Genomic DNA, 20613 nt, shown 5'->3' with positions numbered 1-20613 from the left:
TCCATGGTTATTATAGTGGGAAAAAGGAACAGCTTCGGAAGTATGGGTTGGAAGATTATCGGATTGCTAAAAGAGATTTATTTACTCGTCTTCGCGCTAAAGCGAGCTAGGAAGTTTGTGCCGCTAGCGTGATATATAAAGAGAAAGAAAACCCTGTAAAAGAAAATTACATGAGACTTGGAACCAACAGAAAACGGAACATGTACGAAAATGGATTCAATATACAATTTTCCTCAGAAATAAGGTTTGTGACCATTTTATTCTAGAGTGAATGACGAATGAGTTCTCTGTCTGAATCATTGATGATTGTCTAGGCCCTGTAATTAATTGGGAAGTTTCAGCTGTGACGAAGAGAGCCTGCAATCTCTGAGTTTTTTGAAATCGTCCAAAAAGGCTTCGTCCACATCTGAAATTTTAGATCTGTCGTAAACTGAACGAATTGTTCAAACGATCGAATTTCCCAACTGAATGCAGTGCTTAATAATAATGACAAATGTAAAGATCTTTTCTAGCAAGCCAGCCGCTGAATATTAAGACGAAGGGCTCCACCAGAGATTCTACTAGGCTGATTTCACGTAAATAATATAGTTAAACTGTACACAGATAAAGGACAGAGAGAGAGCGAATGAAATTCGAGCCGATTTATGTGTGAGGGTGAAAGAGCGATAAAGGCGACAGATACACTTCTGTACAGACAAAGCATTACACCAAGTTAGCGGCAAGCTGCATTCATATAGACTTTCATCATTTACAGAGTAGAATTCATGCAACTAGGGCAGATCAATCAAACTACGTCTGGCATGAACACAATTAGTAAATGTTCAAATCTACGTCTACTTCCTCAATACTAGCAAGCTTAATAAAAAAAATATAGATTTGGCCTTATTTCCTGCGCCCAGCGTGCTGCTTTTATTTGTAGATCCGACTAACTTGGCTGCGAGTATTTCTTCTCTTTTCCAAGTTAAGTTGTCTCGTCGTAGTTCACATGAAACAGAAACCAAAATTATTTTAACAACGTCCAAAAACGTGTCCTGTCACGGTCGCCATTATAATGAATTCTACTCTGTAAATGATGAAAGTCTATATGAATGCAGCTTGCCGCTAACTTGGTGTAATTTTTTGTCTGTACAGAAGTGTATCTGTCGCCTTTATCGCTCTTTCACCCTCACACATAAATCGGTACAATAAAGTCAGGGCTTCGTGTTTTCTTATTAGGCTGATCCGTGAAAAGACAGACAAACAATTATGCTAATGGAGGATTCTGAGTAATTTCTCGAATTTCATTCGCTCTCTCTCTCTCTCTCTCTCTCTCTGTCCTTTATCTGTGTACAGTTTAACTATATTATTTACGTGAAATCAGCCTAGTAGAATCTCTGGTGGAGCCCTTCGTCTTAATATTCAGCGGCTGGCTTGCTAGAAAAGATCTTTACATTTGTCATTATTATTAAGCGCTGCATTCAGTTGGGAAAATCGATCGTTTGAACAATTCGTTCAGTTTACGAGAGATCTAAAATTTCGGATGTGGACGAAGCCTTTTTGGACGATTTCAAAAAACTCAGAGATTGCAGGCTCTCTTCGTCACAGCTGAAACTTCCCAATTAATTACAGGGCCCAGACAATCATCAATGATTCAGACAGAGAACTCATTCGTCATTCACTCTAGAATAAAATGGTCACAAACCTTATTTCTGAGGAAAATTGTATATTGAATCCATTTTCGTACATGTTCCGTTTTCTGTTGGTTCCAAGTCTCATGTAATTTTCTTTTACAGGGTTTTCTTTCTCTTTATATATCACGCTAGCGGCACAAACTTCCTAGCTCGCTTTAGCGCGAAGACGAGTAAATAAATCTCTTTTAGCAATCCGATAATCTTCAACCGATACTTCCGAAGCTGTTCCTTTTTCCCACTATAATAACCATGGAGCATACATTTCTGTACCTCTGTTGTTCCAAAGAATAAACGTGCTAGAAAAATACCTTGGCGTCGACGAGCTGTCGGCGCATACATTACTAGAAAATCCGATCAGATACTTTTCAAACGTAAATACATGTGGATGATTTGGTTGACCATTATTAATTATTGCGTGGTAGAGGGTAATTTTCCGTGGGGAGATTACAAGATGTTGAAACACACCTACCAACTTTCGTTTATGTCGCACAACTCCCTCTTGGTGTTGGGACTTTTTTCAGTCAATTTATGTAAAATTTCGACCACTGTAGTCGAGATTCTTTAAAATTTTGTGCGACGAAATTCGTAGTGAACACAACGCACTTTAACTCCATACGGAAGTGATATGTCTATCAAGAGGAAAAGTACTATTCAGGCTTTATGAACTTCGTAATGAGTTACTGGCCTTATTTATTGTGCAAAATAATTGAGTAATAAATTTTATTGAATTTTTAAGAAATCCTTTAAGGCTGACAAAATTAGCGCATGTGGCAAATACTGTCACAAAGTGCAACGAAATTAACTTGCCAATGTAAGGAAAGAATTCACAGTTTGAGAAGTGAGCTTGTTCCTGATGAGTCTGACGAGTCTGGATGCTACCACAGTGCCATTGCAACGATACGAGGCCACCGATTAAGTATTAGTAAAATTTTCCTGGTATCACGAAAGTCGTATCATATTAAGCGAAAGAAAGCTAGGTTGTGACTGAAGGATTTCCAGTGGACTGGATAATATGACATCGGACAGAGTAAATGAATGGCAGCAATACACTGTAGTCAGTAGATACGGTTATTCTTTGATGACTTTGAGAGCAGGAACACATATAGCTCAAATAGTACCCGATCATAATTCCTAAGTAAGGTGGAACATTTGCTTAAAGTTGTGTTACGTGACTTTTACTTTTAAGGAGTTAGGTGTTGAGTTCGTAAAATGTTATTCCAGGTGTAATATATGTACTCAACACTATAATTACCGTTTCCTGTACGCATCGTTTCAGCTGTTGTCAATGATTACCATTCGTATTATACAATATGCATTAGTTTACAAGAATGCTCATTGAGTTTGTAAACGCAATTAATACGTAAGGAAACGTTGTAATAGTTGTCTAATAAGTTTCTTCCTTTTGCATTGTCACCTCTAGTCTCTGTCTTAAGTGTAGATCTCTTACCAGTTTTCTGTCTGTGCAGTCTTTTCATATTTCTTGGTACATTTTTGCTCTTTAACTTACTTGGGGAAGGTCTCAGACACAGCCAACCGATGCAGCTCGTATTTAGTATGTCGCTTTGTGATGTAACAAAATAAAAGTGATGTTGCTATTCAATGGAAAGTTGGAAATTGAGATTTAGCTTACTGTTTTATCAATCACAGTTGGCGTAAGAATCATGGATTGACCATTGTCATAAAATATTGCATTATGAGATGTGATTAGTTTTTACTTGCAGTTTCGCGTGGCTTGAGGCAGTCACAACTAGCGTGCCATGGATTAAGAAATCGCATTATCGTCTTTCTAATTACTTCATGATCGTAGATACGATCATACCCGGTTGTGAAGTTATTGTTATGACAAAACAATTTCCTAAGGGACCAGAAAGTTCTTAAGGGCGCAAAAACAACTGTAACATCACACAAAAGGGAAATTCAATATTAAAGCTGATGCAAGAAGACGATAAAACAGTTTTCTTTTTATCAATGTAACACGCACATTGGACTGCTGATCTTGGTGTCTGTAATATTAGCAAAATGCATAATTAAAATGAAAATAATACTGAGGAGATGATAGGAATGAGCACTGCTAAATGATTCAGTATTTCCAGAACAAATATTTATTATAACTAAAACATATATCGTACCTTAAGCTTAGTACTACAATGACGGTAGATTTTTACGTCCGTATCATGTCCATTGAGCGCTCTTTTATATAGCCATTGTCTTCTTTGAGTCGCTCGTGCGTCGTCACGGTAAGTTATAACAGTTCTTTACACTTCACTCAAACTTAGACATAACACGTTTTTACACATTTAGTAAAAAATTAGATGAGACTGCCACAAATCCTCGTCCGTCTTACTTGAGAAAAACAGTACAAATATTTTTAGTGCTCAAGGCTTCATTTGTTCTCCAGCGAACAAAATAGTGAAGGATCGCATATCTATCCGTATTTTTCTGTTTGCCGCCCAAAGACGACGAATTACATTATTTAGAAAATTCCACAGTCGCCATGCGACTCCTCATTATACATTAATCATTATTTACAAACAAGTATTTGCCTTCTGGCTGAAAGTATTAACTACTCGTATTTGCTGTTTTAATGAAGTCAAAAATAGCGAATATCACATTGCCTCCCATGAGGAGAGAGGGAATGCCGAAGGATTACCTCGATCCTCATGTCCTCATGAGATATTCGTGATTTTTGGTGTGACATTTACATAATGTTACTGGCGTACTATGTACATAAATTGAAATTACATTTATAAACATATATCAGATATTTATCATTTTTCAAAATAAAGTTTTTCATTCTTTGTTCATCAGTCACTTCATTCCATAATACCAAGATTAACATTTATGTGCATATTTAAGTTTGGTCCATATTTGCTTATAACAATAAGTGAACGTTCATTTCGCACTTCAGGGGATAGAATTCAGAAATTACTTTCTCTTGAGCTTAACAACTAATACATGAGTACAGTGAGTGCTTATTTTCACTAAACTAGAGTGGACAATGTTCGAGCATCCGTTGACTCATTGTGGTTCAATTACAGTTTAATAACGTAGCACTACACTTCGTGATGCTTTCACTTTCTGTGTTAGCTGTCTACGGCGTTCATCATGCAGTACATCTGTCCTTTCCACTGTGGTGCCAGGAATTCAAGTGGCTTCCCGGGTTTTTATTTACAATATGAAACAGAAGAAGTGGAAAATTATTAGTATAACTTACAACCTATTGGATACATTTGTTAAGGATCGGGACTGGTCTGGAGTTTAGGGTCTTCCTATAGTGCACATTCATTTTCTTTGTCCATCAAGAGACAGGATTATAATTCATTTTAGCAGTGTTCAGGAGTGCCGGTATTAATGGCTTTAAGGTCTGAGCAATCTAACAATTTACTTCTTACTCATCTTAACTTCAACTCAAGAAAATTGCTTAATTTACGTATGAAGATGTAGTCACACAAGTGTACAAATGTCTTTCCTCCAGTATGTACGATGGAAGTCATGGCGGTTAGCAGTTTAAAGTTTGGATTGTTTCGTCACCCACACGTCAGCCACTCACAGCGGCTGCACAGTGTTGCGTGAGCTCCAATACTCAGTATCCGTTCGCGCTCCGGCTGTAACAGAGCTGCTGGTCGTCGATTGCTCCTTTTTTTTTTTTTTTTTTTTTGTAAACTTCGTATCTCACGAGTGCATCGATACAAACACCTCGCGCGCGTTTTCCATCGGAGGAGCCAGACACTGAAGCTGCCTCCATACTTCTCTGTCAACTGCCTCCCATGAGGCTCACAGGTAAGTGACGACGAATGTTTTAGCTGTCGCTGCACTTAGAACAACACTGAACTTTGCGTTGCACCTGTTGTCGTAGCCTTGACTTCTTTTTACACTTGCAGTACAACACTACCACTAATATACAGTGAACAGTTATTTTTATTATGCACGTCGCACTTTAGTGTGCATCTTCACACAGCATTCGTGCTTAGTTCCTTCGCCGATAGAGTTCATTTAGAAAACAATCAATTTTGCAGGTTTCCTCCATTGGTACAGAAAGACCTATATTGTACTATTTACAAAAGATCACTTACGAGCTAATATTTACAATTAATGGTCACTCTTTTTGTTAAGTCCAGTGAACAACTGCTTTATGAATGGACTCTTTATATCTCAAGGTTTACTTTCTATTAAGGGCTCATCTCCTCATTATGAAAACTACAGGTTTCGCAACACTCGTTGCATTTATTCTTTAGTGCACCCAAGATCATTTTCTACTGCCACGCAGCATATCTACTACTTAACGAGTACGCATTTAACGCTGAATCTTTTTTTTATTCTTTTTTTTTGTGCTTTCCTTTGTGCTTGCCAAATTTTTTTTTATATTTGAGGGCAGACTGGATAACAATAGGTCTCCCTCTTCGCTTCATGTACTCAGCAATCGTTCTCTGTTAAAAAAAATTGGGTAACGCGTGCCTACTATTTTTCGCATGGATGGAATTACCGACAGTTCACTGGGTTTACGCAACCGGTCCATAACAAACATTACCAAAGCTAGCGAAGTTCATCACGCTACGTGTCTCATTTCTCATAAGCCCTGCTTTGCCTCGAGGCACACGTGCCTTTTACAAGTCGACCCTTGGTCTGGGTTAATGAACCAGGATCAAAAGGAACGGGCACAAGGAAAATGGATTTCATAAGAGGAGTGTCTCAGGAGACATTTTTGCAATAAAATCTGCATGTAAATAAAATTATCATAATAAACATAGGCACATATATAAATTTCAACCTCTTTCATTACAGCATGCCTTGCTTCTTCTACGTCTTACTCTGGTTATAGTCAGTGTTAAGTTTAAATATCACTGCATTGCTTGTTCTTTAGATTAGCCTTAAATTAGGATATTGAATGGTCGCTAGATTACACTACAAATCTTCTGAAGATCTTTACTTGGACTTATTTATGATACAGGGGGCTTGCTGTGTGGTTATTTAGTACCTTGATTCTACTGAAATCAATTCGTCAGCTAACATTCCTCATATACTCTTTACATTGGGCTCAGATCACAGGGAGATAGTTTACTTTCATAGCAATTAATGGCCTTGTGGAGTGCTTACGGTACATTATTGATGCTTCATGGTTTGCCTCTATTTGTACTGTATTTCACCTAACTTAGTTTACTACAGCTTATTGTCTCCTTGCGTGAACACATGCGGTTACCACTTGTTTTTCCATTTAACAGCACACTTTAACTGAACTTTAAGCTATTTCTTCTACTCCTGTCCACTGTCTGGAGTGTTTGAACATGTACCCTTTTTTTTTAAGCAGGTAATTTGGGCTTTTACAACAGAACTTCAAGTACTTACATTACTAAAAATAAATCTATAAATCTTCTTGTACCTTGAGAGAAGTGCTTATTTGCGCATCCTTCTCCATTTCTCACCTTTACATATTTATATAGCTCCGGGCAATCGCCTCGCAAGCACTTTTTTTTTTCTTAATACTAACTTAAAATTAAATTGAAATTCTTGGTGCAACCCCAATTTCCTGCTTCAGCTTGTTGAAGAAATATCAGTTCAATGTCCATCACTATAAACAATTTTTCCATACATAGCATTTAATACTTAAAGTTTACATGTAGTAGCCGTTACCATGTAGTCAGTGCGCTGTTCAACACAATACTTATCATTAACAGTTCACACAAGGAAATTTCCAGTAAGCAAGAATTCATTTCCACGACAGTATTTAACCACTACCATTATAAAATTTCTTTAAGTCTTGGTGGTGAAATAAGCCTTTTACTCTCCCCGTAGCCGGGTCAGTTAATAAATATCTCCCTATGTGCGGTTTCCTTAAAATAAGGTAAGGACCTTGGTACATATGTTGCCACTTGCGATTTTTCTTACATATTAAGGATGGCTTGAAATGAGTCTTAAGTAATGCCTTTTCACCTACATGGTAACTTACAACTTTGTTTACTTTTTTATCATAGCCTTTCTTCCTTAATTGAGCATTGGTGGTAATGGAACTTAAAGCTTCTCGAATTTTGACATCTAGATCTACCTCAGGGCTAGGTATCTTGGGAAGAGGATCAACCCACTCATTCTGTTCCTTCTTTCGAGATATCAACTCGTGTAGAGTAAAACCTGTGGAAGTGTGTGGCAAATTATTAACTATCTCCTCAAAAGGTGTCACAAAATCATCCCAACGAGTTTGCTTGTCTGGAATGTACGTCCGAACAAATCTGTTAAACTCCTTGAAGATCCGCTCAGTCAAATTCGACTGAGGCCTAAAACGTGATATTAAGATCTGCTTGACATTGTGATGGGCCAAAAACTCACGCCATTTGCGGCAAGTAAAGTTGGATGCATTATCTGAAAGTATAGATTCGGGGACTCCGAATCGAGGGAAATAGTCATTTTCAAGACAGCGTATAATAGGCGGAGCACAAGATGTCTTCATAACATACATTCGAACGTATTTAGTGAAATTGTCGAGAACAGCAACGAGGTATTTGACACCTCCCCCACCCATCGGTAGAGGGCCAGCCAGGTCAATGCTAATAAGCTGATTAGGTCTTTCTGCGATGATCGGATTCAATGGAGTTAAAGTAAGAATATTCAGAGCTTTCGCCTTTTGGCAGAGGACACAGAATTTTAGCAACTTGTGTATCCGATGATGTAGGTTGGGCACATAACAGTAAGTAGCAATCTTCTTTTTACACTTCTCTGGACCATAGTGGCCCCAAGAAATGTGGGTATACCACAAAAGATGTTCGACAAAACTGCTAGGTATACAAACAAGCCAGTTGTCTGATGACGCAGAGGTACGATGAAATAATACCTGATTATGAATCTTGAAGAATTTGGACAACTTATGGTTTGTATTTTCTTGAAGAAGTCTGATTACTTTTCCCCACTTAGGATCTGTGCTCTGTAGTGTCTGGATTTGCTTGCACAGTTCCAAGAAATATTTTCTATGAATGGGATCCTGCATAAGAAGAACTTTGTAATTCGACATCTGTTCTACCAACTCACTTGTCTCAGGCAGACCTTCTGGTGAACGAGAAAGTGCGTCTGCAATAATGTTATCCTTGCCCTTTATATACACAATATCAAAGTCGTATTCTTGCAAAAATAAACACCACCTGGTCAGGCGCGGATGTTGTAATTTACAGGTCAAAAGATACGAAAGTGCTTGATGCTCCGTAAACACTTTTATCTTTCTGCCAAAAATGTAATAATTAAACCTCTTGAAGGACCAAATAACTGCAAATGCCTCCAGCTCAGTAACTGAATAGGACTTTTCACATTCTGTTAAGACCCTACTCGCAAAACTAATCACTCTGATCTGCTCTGTTTCGTCTACTAATTTAATCTGAAACAAACAAGATCCAATTCCAACAAACGAAGCGTCTGAGGTGATACAAAATTCTTTGTCCATTTGTGGATGACAGAGAATGTTATTGTTTAAAAGACCATCTTTAATTGCCTGAAAAGCTTTCTGACAGTCTGGTGTCCAAATCCAATGCGTACTTTTCTTCAGAAGATTGTGCAAAGCGGGATTGTTCATTACTTGACCAGACAGAAATCGTCGAAAGAAAGACGAAAGACCGAGAAATCCTCTTAGTTGCCTCTTAGTTACCGGCGTAGGGAAATTCTTAATCGCAGACAACTTTTCCGGGTCGGGTTTAATCCCTTCAGGTGTAATCACATGACCTAAAAACTTTACCTCACGTTTTCCAAATTTTGACTTTTTCAGATTTGCTGTAACACCATGTTCTTGAAACCTCTGAAACACCTTTCGTAGAATAGCTAAATGATCTTCCCAGTTCTTAGTGGCTGTCAACACGTCATCTACATAAACAGTTACCTCATCCAGAAGTTCAGGTCCTAACACAAAATCGAGAGCAGAAATAAATATTCCCGAGCTTACATTTAAACCAAAAGGCATGACCTTAAACTGATATGAGCGGCCGGCAAATATAAAAGCAGTATATTTTCTGGATTCCTTGGCCAATTTCACCTGCCAATAGCTGCTTCTTAAATCAAGTGTACTCAAAAATCTAATGCCATGAAATTTTTGCAAGTGCTCCTCAAGTGCTTCAGATCGAGTCCTTATCGGTACAATTATTTTGTTTATTGATCTGGCGTCCAGTACTAGTCTAACACTACCGTCCTGTTTAAGTACGGACAACAAGGGACTTGAGTACGGCGAATTCGATAACTCGATAACATGCCAACACAGCATTTTCCTAATCTCATGCTTTACGGCTTCTCGTCGGGCGTAGGGTACTGAATAGCTTGCTTTGCAGAACGTTGAGTGGGGAAGCACTTCCATTTTATACTCGAACCCTTTTATTACTCCTGGTTTCTTTGAAAAGATTTTCTTGTAACTTACTAATAAATGGAACAACTCATATTTCTGCTCCCCCCTGAGTTCAGTCGATTCCTTGGCTTTAGCATCGATCTCGTTTGTGTCAGGAAGTAAGTCTTCATACTCATTGTCATTTATGTCATCCCATTTACTCAGGTCATTTGTCTGATCAAAGCACGGTTTGCCGGTCCTCTGTCGTCTCCAAACCTGATGCAATGTCAACACTGCCTTCACTTTACTCCTTAACAAGTTAACAACAACTTGTTGTTGATTTACGATAGAGGTACACATTCCAGATTCAATATCTATCACTGCTTTTGTTTGTCGAAGAAACTCCATCCCCAAGAGACATGGAACTGACAAGTTCTTTACTATTAGAAAGTGGCAAAAAACCAAAACAGATTCTATCTGCAGTTGAAGCTGCGTCTGTAAACTAACTCTCTGTTTCAATGGACCAATCGCTCCCGATATGGAGCAACCTTGAATCGGCAATGATAAAACTTTTGAAACAGAAGACACCTGTCTGAAGAGACATGATGACATCACATTGATGTTTGCTCCTGTATCAACAATGGCTGTGACAGGAATGTTGGCAATAGAAATCTTAATCGAAGCCTGGACCTGTTCATCACAAATGTCATTAATGTCTTGAGCTTCTAGGTCAGGTGCAAGGTCATCTCGTAAGTCGGTCTCGTGGTCGTACCGTATCGCATTAACATACTCAGAATCAGAGTATTCGTTAGTACCCCCACAGGAACCGGCAGCGACCTCTATGAGGCTGAAAGGCGCTGCCTCTAATTTTCCGCAGGATGTTTAACCTGTTTGTCATTCATGGCCTTAAGTGTTTGTTCCGTTTCATATTGGTGCTGGTTATGTGGTACAAATGCCGGTGTAGAGGGGTAAAATCCACTGGGTGCATTCACTTGTGAATAAAATACACTCCTGGAAATGGAAAAAAGAACACATTGACACCGGTGTGTCAGACCCACCATACTTGCTCCGGACACTGCGAGAGGGCTGTACAAGCAATGATCACACGCACGGCACAGCGGACACACCAGGAACCGCGGTGTTGGCCGTCGAATGGCGCTAGCTGCGCAGCATTTGTGCACCGCCGCCGTCAGTGTCAGCCAGTTTGCCGTGGCATACGGAGCTCCATCGCAGTCTTTAACACTGGTAGCATGCCGCGACAGCGTGGACGTGAACCGTATGTGCAGTTGACGGACTTTGAGCGAGGGCGTATAGTGGGCATGCGGGAGGCCGGGTGGACGTACCGCCGAATTGCTCAACACGTGGGGCGTGAGGTCTCCACAGTACATCGATGTTGTCGCCAGTGGTCGCCGGAAGGTGCACGTGCCCGTCAACCTGGAACCGTACCGCAGCGACGCACGGATGCACGCCAAGACCGTAGGATCCTACACAGTGCCGTAGGGGACCGCACCGCCACGTCCCAGCAAATTAGGGACACTGTTGCTCCTGGGGTATCGGCGAGGACCATTCGCAACCGTCTCCATGAAGCTGGGCTACGGTCCCGCACACCGTTAGGCCGTCTTCCGCTCACGCCCCAACATCGTGCAGCCCGCCTCCAGTGGTGTCGCGACAGGCGTGAATGGAGGGACGAATGGAGACGTGTCGTCTTCAGCGATGAGAGTCGCTTCTGCCTTGGTGCCAATGATGGTCGTATGCGTGTTTGGCGCCGTGCAGGTGAGCTCCACAATCAGGACTGCATACGACCGAGGCACACAGGGCCAACACCCGGCATCATGGTGTGGGGAGCGATCTCCTACACTGGCCGTACACCACTGGTGATCGTCGAGGGGACACTGAATAGTGCACGGTACATCCAAACCGTCATCGAACCCATCGTTCTACCATTCCTAGACCGGCAAGGGAACTTGCTGTTCCAACAGGACAATGCACGTCCGCATGTATCCCGTGCCACCCAACGTGCTCTAGAAGGTGTGAGTCAACTACCCTGGCCAGCAAGATTTCCGGATCTGTCCCCCATTGAGCATGTTTGGGACTGAATGAAGCGTCGTCTCACGCGGTCTGCACGTCCAGCACGAACGCTGGTCCAACGGAGGCGCCAGGTGGAAATGGCATGGCAAGCCGTTCCACAGGACTACATCCAGCATCTCTACGATCGTCTCCATGGGAGAATAGCAGCCTGCATTGCTGCGAAAGGGGGATATACACTGTACTAGTGCCGACATTGTGCATGCTCTGTTGCCTGTGTCTATGTGCCTGTGGTTCTGTCAGTGTGATCATGTGATGTATCTGACCCCAGGAATGTGTCAATAAAGTTTCCCCTTCCTGGGACAATGAATTCACGGTGTTCTTATTTCAATTTCCAGGAGTGTACTTGAGACGGCTGCTGTCGCCCGACTTTTGGTTGCCGGCAGAACCATTTCCTTGTGAAGGAAAGTGCGCATTTGGTACCGTTTGAAAATTGTTCCGCGGTCCTCTATTCTGTGAAAAGTTGTTCTGATGTGCTGGGTGGCCTCCGCCTTGCCCATGCCACTTGCTATTTTTCGACCTATAACTTTGATTGTACACTGGCCCATTTGAAAAATTACCAATCGTTTGTGGAGAATTTCCATACTGCTCAGGCGCAGAATTAAAGGGTGGGTTTCCGTACTGATGTTGTACCTGGTGGTTGTAAATTGGGTGGTATCTCTGCTGATTACTGTAATTGGTTTTCTGCTTCCATTTAAAGTTATTGCCGTTTGCGTTTTCATAACGGCTGGCAAGTTGGCAACAGCGGTCGCAGTAGCTCGCTCTCTCCTTCGGCGCATTGTTGTCCGCGTGCGATGCATTCTGCTGGCTGCCAGGGAAGAATTTGCCGCTGCCAACCTTGGAGCGCACATCCTCGCTAATTAAATCTAAGGAATCCAGCACAGAAAGGAATGCATCCGCGTCTTCTTCGGACACATTTACTAGTTTCTCTCTAATAGACACAGGGAGTTTGCTTTTGAGAATCATAATTACGTCCTTGGAAGAAATCGGAGAATCCCAGAATTTAATTTTTGCTAGACACTTCTCGAAGTATCGCCGGAGACTTCCATGCTTCTCATTGAAAATTTCCGCACCATACACCTCCTTCCTTAATCTTTGCTGTACGCCATTACTCCAAAATTTTGCCAAGAACATTTTCTCAAACTCTTAATAATTCCTACACGTGTCTACCATTTCCGTTCCCCATAATGCTGCATCACCAGAAATAAAGCCAGTGACGAACTGAATACGCTGTCTGTCTGTCCAGCTCCTGGGAAATATGCCGGAAAAATTCTTTAGGAACACGATGGGGTGTATTTCTCGCTTCTGCGGATGAAAAACAGGAAAAGTGCGATGGTTAATCACACTTTCCTCTTGCATTAAACTCACGATTGTGGGCGGATCATTTATTTTCCCTACTCGGGACTCAACAGGACTGTTGTTTTGCATGTAATCAGGCGGTGAACGATAAGGAGTTGACTGACATTCGTCACCGTCTAAAGAGTTGTTCCCTATAGTTTGCGTATGCGTGTGCGGATTTTCTACCCAGTTTCTCAGCATTCTGACTTCGTCCACTACTTGCTGCTTCCACTCGGGAAGATCCCGTGTAAGTGTCCTCCGAATCTGTCCCAATTCGGAAACCACTGTGTCTCCCGACTTACCAGGAGCAGCTAAGATTTCATAAGTTACATCCTTGACAGTCTCCCTAAGCTCCTCCCTGACCTTCTTTTCGATAAAAATATCTTTACCCTTTATCCATTCACCGTAGTGTTCCGACAATGCCTCCGCGTGTGCTTTCACGGTGCTCTTAACCTGTTCTTCAATATTGATTGAGTCTATCTGCCTCGACAGATCCTCCACTACACCTTCAATGTCAGATACTGCATTTCTAACTGAGTTTATTTCTTTGGTAGCTGCCTGAATTTTTGTGTTTAATGTTTCAGATACTTCAGCTATTTCACTTTTCACCTGTTTCTGCATTTTCTGAATTTGATCACTGATCTTAGTTTGCACCTCACCCAAATGGGTATTTAATTCAGCCGTTATTTCATTATGCAGATCCGTTTTGATTGTGCCTAGCTGTGTTTTTAATGATTCGCTTACAGCATCTAATCGGGCGTTAACAGTCTCATTTTGTGTTTTTACTGATTCGCTTACAGCATCTAATCGGGCGTTAACAGTCTCATTTTGCGTTTTTACTGATTCGCTTACAGCATCAAATCGGGCGTTAACAGTCTCATTTTGTGTTTTTACTGATTCGCTTACAGCATCTAATCGGGCGTTAACAGTCTCATTTTGTGTTTTTATAGTCTCATTTACTGCGTCAAACTGTTGTTTCAGCATTTCCATTAACGCACCGAGGTCATTTGTAGCTGCAGCGGGAAGAATTTGGACTTTAGGGTCACTTTCCCCTGTTACAGACATGGTTAGTTCAGTTTCCACACGGGAACCTACCGTTCGCGATCGTAAAGGGTATGGAATACTATTAACGTCTTCACTCCCGTCTCCTGCTGTCACCTGTCTCTGTTTACTATCTGCCATTTTCGTCAGTAAACCACGTGCTACGCAAGGCTTTCGTCGTTTGTTAGTGACGTGGTGAGTCTGCTAAGAGCACCGCTCTCGCGTGAGCAACAAATGAAATTCTATCTGGCGAGAAGACAAGATGGAACCTAAACGTTTCAGACAAATGAATGAAGATGCTCTTCACTGCAAATTGCACACACTATCCACCATGTTGAAAATGTAATACAGCTATACTAACAATGGGGAGAAATAATTTCTATTATTATACTACGAAGAATTTTACTTTTAAAGATAAAATAAAGCAGATTTTCTATAGCGGGAAGGAGATAGAAAGGATGTGGATCGACTTGGAAAAGCAACGTTGCTACTGAAGCACTACACTGCGTATGCAAAATTCTGACTTACTTTTTGATGGCTTGGTTTGCACTAGGTTGTCTCAGCAAATTCGCGTCTCTTTTCTTTTCCTTTTTCTCGATAATTAAACTGCGTTATCGATCAGCGTATTTTCTGTCTTACAGAGAGATGATGTGTACATGAAACGACAGAACATTTATTAACACAAGCACATAGAAAATTTTCCAAGAATTTGAACTAATTTTTGGTCAAGTCACTGTTCGGGCGCCAAGTGTGATGTTACAAAATAAAAGTGATGTTGTTATTCAATGGAAAGTTGGAAACTGAGATTTAGCTTACTGTTTTATCAATCACAGTTGGCGTAAGAATCATGGATTGACCATTGTCATAAAATATTGCATTATGAGATGTGATTAGTTTTTACTTGCAGTTTCGCGTGGCTTGAGGCAGTCACAACTAGCGTGCCATGGATTAAGAAATCGCATTATCGTCTTTCTAATTACTTCATGATCGTAGATACGATCATACCCGGTTGTGAAGTTATTGTTATGACAAAACAATTTCCTAAGGGACCAGAAAGTTCTTAAGGGCGCAAAAACAACTGTAACATCACACAAAAGGGAAATTCAATATTAAAACTGATGCAAGAAGACGATAAAACAGTTTTCTTTTTATCAATGTAACACGCACATTGGACTGCTGATCTTGGTGTCTGTAATATTAGCAAAATGCATAATTAAAATGAAAATAATACTGAGGAGATGATAGGAATGAGCACTGCTAAATGATTCAGTATTTCCAGAACAAATATTTATTATAACTAAAACGTATATCGTACCTTAAGCTTAGTACTACAATGACGGTAGATTTTTACGTCCGTATCATGTCCATTGAGCGCTCTTTTATATAGCCATTGTCTTCTTTGAGTCGCTCGTGCGTCGTCACGGTAAGTTATAACAGTTCTTTACACTTCACCCAAACTTAGACATAACTCGTTTTTACACATTTAGTAAAAAATTAGATCAGACTGCCACAAATGGAATGAAGTGACTGATGAACAAAGAATGAAAAACTTTATTTTGAAAAATGATAAATATCTGATATATGTTTATAAATGTAATTTCAATTTATGTACATAGTACACCAGTAACATTATGTAAATGTCACACCAAAAATCACGAATATTTCATGAGGACATGAGGATCGAGGTAATCCTTCGGCATTCCCTCTCTCCTCATGGGAGGCAATGTGATATTCGCTATTTTTGACTTCATTAAAACAGCAAATACGAGTAGTTAATACTTTCAGCCAGAAGGCAAATACTTGTTTGTAAATAATGATTAATGTATAATGAGGAGTCGCATGGCGACTGTGGAATTTTCTAAATAATGTAATTCGTCGTCTTTGGGCGGCAAACAGAAAAATACGGATAGATATGCGATCCTTCACTATTTTGTTCGCTGGAGAACAAATGAAGCCTTGAGCGCTAAAAATACTAGTACTGTTTTTCTCAAGTAAGACGGACGCAGATTTGTGGCAGTCTGATCTAATTTTTTACTAAATGTGTAAAAACGTGTTATGTCTAAGTTTGAGTGAAGTGTAAAGAACTGTTATAACTTACCGTGACGACGCACGAGCGACTCAAAGAAGACAATGGCTATATAAAAGAGCGCTCAATGGACATGATACGGACGTAAAAATCTACCGTCATTGTAGTACTAAGCTTAAGGTACGATATATGTTTTAGTTATAATAAATATTTGTTCTGGAAATACTGAATCATTTAGCAGTGCTCATTCCTATCATCTCCTCAGTATTATTTTCATTTTAATTATGCATTTTGCTAATATTACAGACACCAAGATCAGCAGTCCAATGTGCGTGTTACATTGATAAAAAGAAAACTGTTTTATCGTCTTCTTGCATCAGCTTTAATATCGAATTTCCCTTTTGTGTGATGTTACAGTTGTTTTTGCGCCCTTAAGAACTTTCTGGTCCCTTAGGAAATTGTTTTGTCATAACAATAACTTCACAACCGGGTATGATCGTATCTACGATCATGAAGTAATTAGAAAGACGATAATGCGATTTCTTAATCCATGGCACGCTAGTTGTGACTGCCTCAAGCCACGCGAAACTGCAAGTAAAAACTAATCACATCTCATAATGCAATATTTTATGACAATGGTCAATCCATGATTCTTACGCCAACTGTGATTGATAAAACAGTAAGCTAAATCTCAATTTCCAACTTTCCATTGAATAACAACATCACTTTTATTTTGAAACATCACAGCTTGTTTATAACCTAAAATGAAAGACTCGAAGATATTTTGGCTTGAATTTCCTCTCCCCATTTTACAGAAAACCAACCATAAAGGACGTGACGCACAACTGACTCAAATTTGGTGGGATCGATAGATAATTGCAAACTGAGTATTTCTCATCATCATCTATACACTTTATGTACCCATAAAGCAGAAGATGTGTAACGAAAGAGCCGCTGGTGTAGCGACCAACACACAAAATCCAGGCCAAGAAGGCAACTAAAGTGAGCGAATGGAAGGGCTATAAGGGGAGGGAAGGTAAAAAATAAAGACACGGTATTTCATTGGGGAGCAGTCAACTTATGTTCGGTTGCCAACTGCATTCATATTTTTCTCATTTATATTTTTGCTGTTTAGAAATTGTAAGGAAGAGTAAAACAATGTTGCTGTTGTGGTCTTCAGTCCTGAGACTGGTTTGATGCAGCTCTCCATGCTACTCTATCTTGTGCAAGCTTCTTCATTTCCCAGCACCTACTGCAACCTACATCGTTCTGCATCTGCTTGGTGTATTAATCTCATTGTCTCCCTCTACGATTTTTCCCCTCCACGCTGCCCGCCAATACTAAATTGGTGATCCCATGATGCCTCAGAACATGTCCTCCCAACCGATCCCTTCTTCTAGTCAAGTTGTGCCACAAACTTCTCTTCTCACCAATCCTATTCAACACCTCCTACCCATCTAATCTTCAGCATTCTTCTGTAGTACCACATTTCGAAAGCTTCTATTCTTGCCTAAACTATTTATCGTCCATGTTTCACTTCCCCTCGGGCATAGATGTGCGTGATGTCCTTAGGTTAGTTAGGTTTAAGTAGTTCTAAGTTCTAGGGGACTGATGACCACAGATGTTAAGTCCCATAGTGCTCAGAGCCATATGAACCATTTGAACCATTTTGTTTCACTTCCATGCATGGCTACACTCCATACAAATACTTTCAGAAACGACTTCCTGACACTTAAATCAATACTCGATGTTAACAAATTTCTCTTCTTCAGAAACGCTTTCCTTCCCATTGCCAGTCTACATTTTATATCCTCTTTACTTCGACCGTCATCAGTTACTTTCCTCCCCAAATAGCAAAACTCCTTTACTACTTTAAGTGTCTCATTTCCTAATCTAATACCCTCAACATCACCCGACTTAATTCGTCTACATTCCATTATCGTCGTTTTGCTTTTGTTGATGTTCATCTTATATCCTCCCTTCAAGACACCATCCATTCCGTTCAACTGCTCTTCCAAGTCCTTTGCTGTCTCTGCCAGAATTACAATGTCATCGGCGAACCTCAACGTTTTTATTTCTTCTCCATGGATTCTAATACCTAATCCTAATTTTTATTTTGTATCCTTCACTGCTAGCTCAATATACAGATTGAATAACATTGGGGAGAGGCTACAACCCTGTATCACTCCCTTCCCAACCACTGCTTCCCTTTCATGCCCCTCAACTCTTATAACTGCCATTTGGGTTCAATACAAATTGTAAATAGCCTTTCGCTCCTTATGTTTTACCCCCGCCACCTTCAGAATTTGAAAGAGAGTATTCCAGTCAACATTGTCAAAAGTTTTCTCTAAGTCTACAAATGCTAGAAACGTGGGTTTGCCTTTCCTTAATCTAGCTTCTAAGATAAGTCGTAGGGTCAGTATTGCCTCAGGTGTTCCAATATTTCTACGGAATCCAAACTGATTTTCCCCAAGGTCGGCTTCTACTAGATTTTCCATTCGTCTGTAAAGAATTCGCGTTAGTATTTTGCAGCCGTGACTTATTAAACTAATAGTTCGGTAATTTTCACATCTGTCAACCCCTGCTTTCTTTGGGATTGGGATTATCATATTCCTCTTGAAGTCAGGGTATTTCGCCTGTCTCATACATCTTGCTCACCAGATGGTAGAGTTTTGTCAGGACTGGCTCTCCCAAGGCCGTCAGTAGTTCTAATGGAATGTTGTCTACTCCCGGGCTTTGTTTCGACTCAGGTTCTTCAGTGCTCTGTCGAACTCTTCACGCAGTATCATATGTCCCATTTCATCTTCATCTACACCCTCTTCCATTTCCATAATATTGTCCTCAAGTACATAGCCCTTCTGTAGACTCGTTATATACTCCTTCTACCTTTCTGCTTTCACTTCTTTGCTTAGAACTGGGTTTCCATCTGAGCTTTTGATATTCATACAAGTCGTTCTCTTTTCTGCAAAGGTCTCTTTAATTTTCCTGTAGGCAGTATCTACCTTACCCCTAGTGTGATAACCCACTACATCCTTTCCTTTATCCTCTAGCCATCCCTGCTTAGCCATTTTGCACTTCCTGTCGATCTCATTTTTGAGACGTTTGTATTCCTTTTTGCCTGCTTCATTTGCTGCATTTTCTATATTTTCTCCTGTCATCAATTAAATTCAACATTTCTTCTGTTACCCAAGGATTTCTAGCAGCCCTCGTCTTTTTACCTACTTGATCCTCTGCTGCCTTCACAACTTCATCCCTCAAAGCTACCCATTCTTCTTCTACTGTATTTCTTTCCCCCATTCCTGCCGTTTGATCCCTTACGCTCTCCCTGGAACTCTGTACAACCTCTGGTTTAGTCAGTTTATCCAGGTTCCATCTCCTTAAATTCCCACCTGTTTGCAGTTTCTTCAGTTTTAATCTACAGTTCATAACCAATAGATTGTGGTCAGAGTCCATATCTGTCCCTGGTAATGTCTTACAATTTAAAACCTGGTTCCTAAATCTCTGTCTTACCATTATATAATCTATCTGATACCGTTTAGTATCTCCAGTGTTCTTCCATGTATACAACCTTGTTTCATGATTCTTGAACCAAGTGTTAGCTATGATTAAGTTATGCTCTGCACAAAATTCTACCAGGCGGCTTCCTCTTTCATTTCTTACCCCCAATCCATATTCACCTACTACGTTTCCTTCTCTCCCTTTTCCTACTACCGAATTCCCCTTCACTATCTGAATAATTTCTTTTATTTCATCATACATTTCTTCAATTTCTTCGTCATCTGCAGACCTAGTTGGCATATAAACTTGTACTACTGTAGTAGGCGTGGGCTTCGTGTCTATCTTGGCCACAATAATGCTTTCACCATGCTGTTTGTAGTAGCTTACCCGCATTCCTATTTTTTTATTCATTATTAAACATACTCCTGCATTACCCCTATTTGACTTTGTATTTATAACCCTGTATTCGCCTGACCAAAAGTCTTGTTCCTCCTGCCACCGAACTTCAATAATTCCCACTATATCTAGCTTTAACCTATCCATCTCCCTTTTTAAATTTTCTAACCTACCTGCCCGATTAAGGGATCTGACATTCCACGCTCCGATCGCCAGTTTTCCTTCTCCTGATAACGACGTCCTCTTGAGTAGTCCCCGCCCGGAGATCCGAATGG

The sequence above is a fragment of the Schistocerca serialis genome, chromosome 6 (assembly GCF_023864345.2).
Source record: "Schistocerca serialis cubense isolate TAMUIC-IGC-003099 chromosome 6, iqSchSeri2.2, whole genome shotgun sequence".
NCBI lineage: Eukaryota > Metazoa > Arthropoda > Insecta > Orthoptera > Acrididae > Schistocerca > Schistocerca serialis.
Note: the sequence above shows the minus strand (reverse complement) of the source record.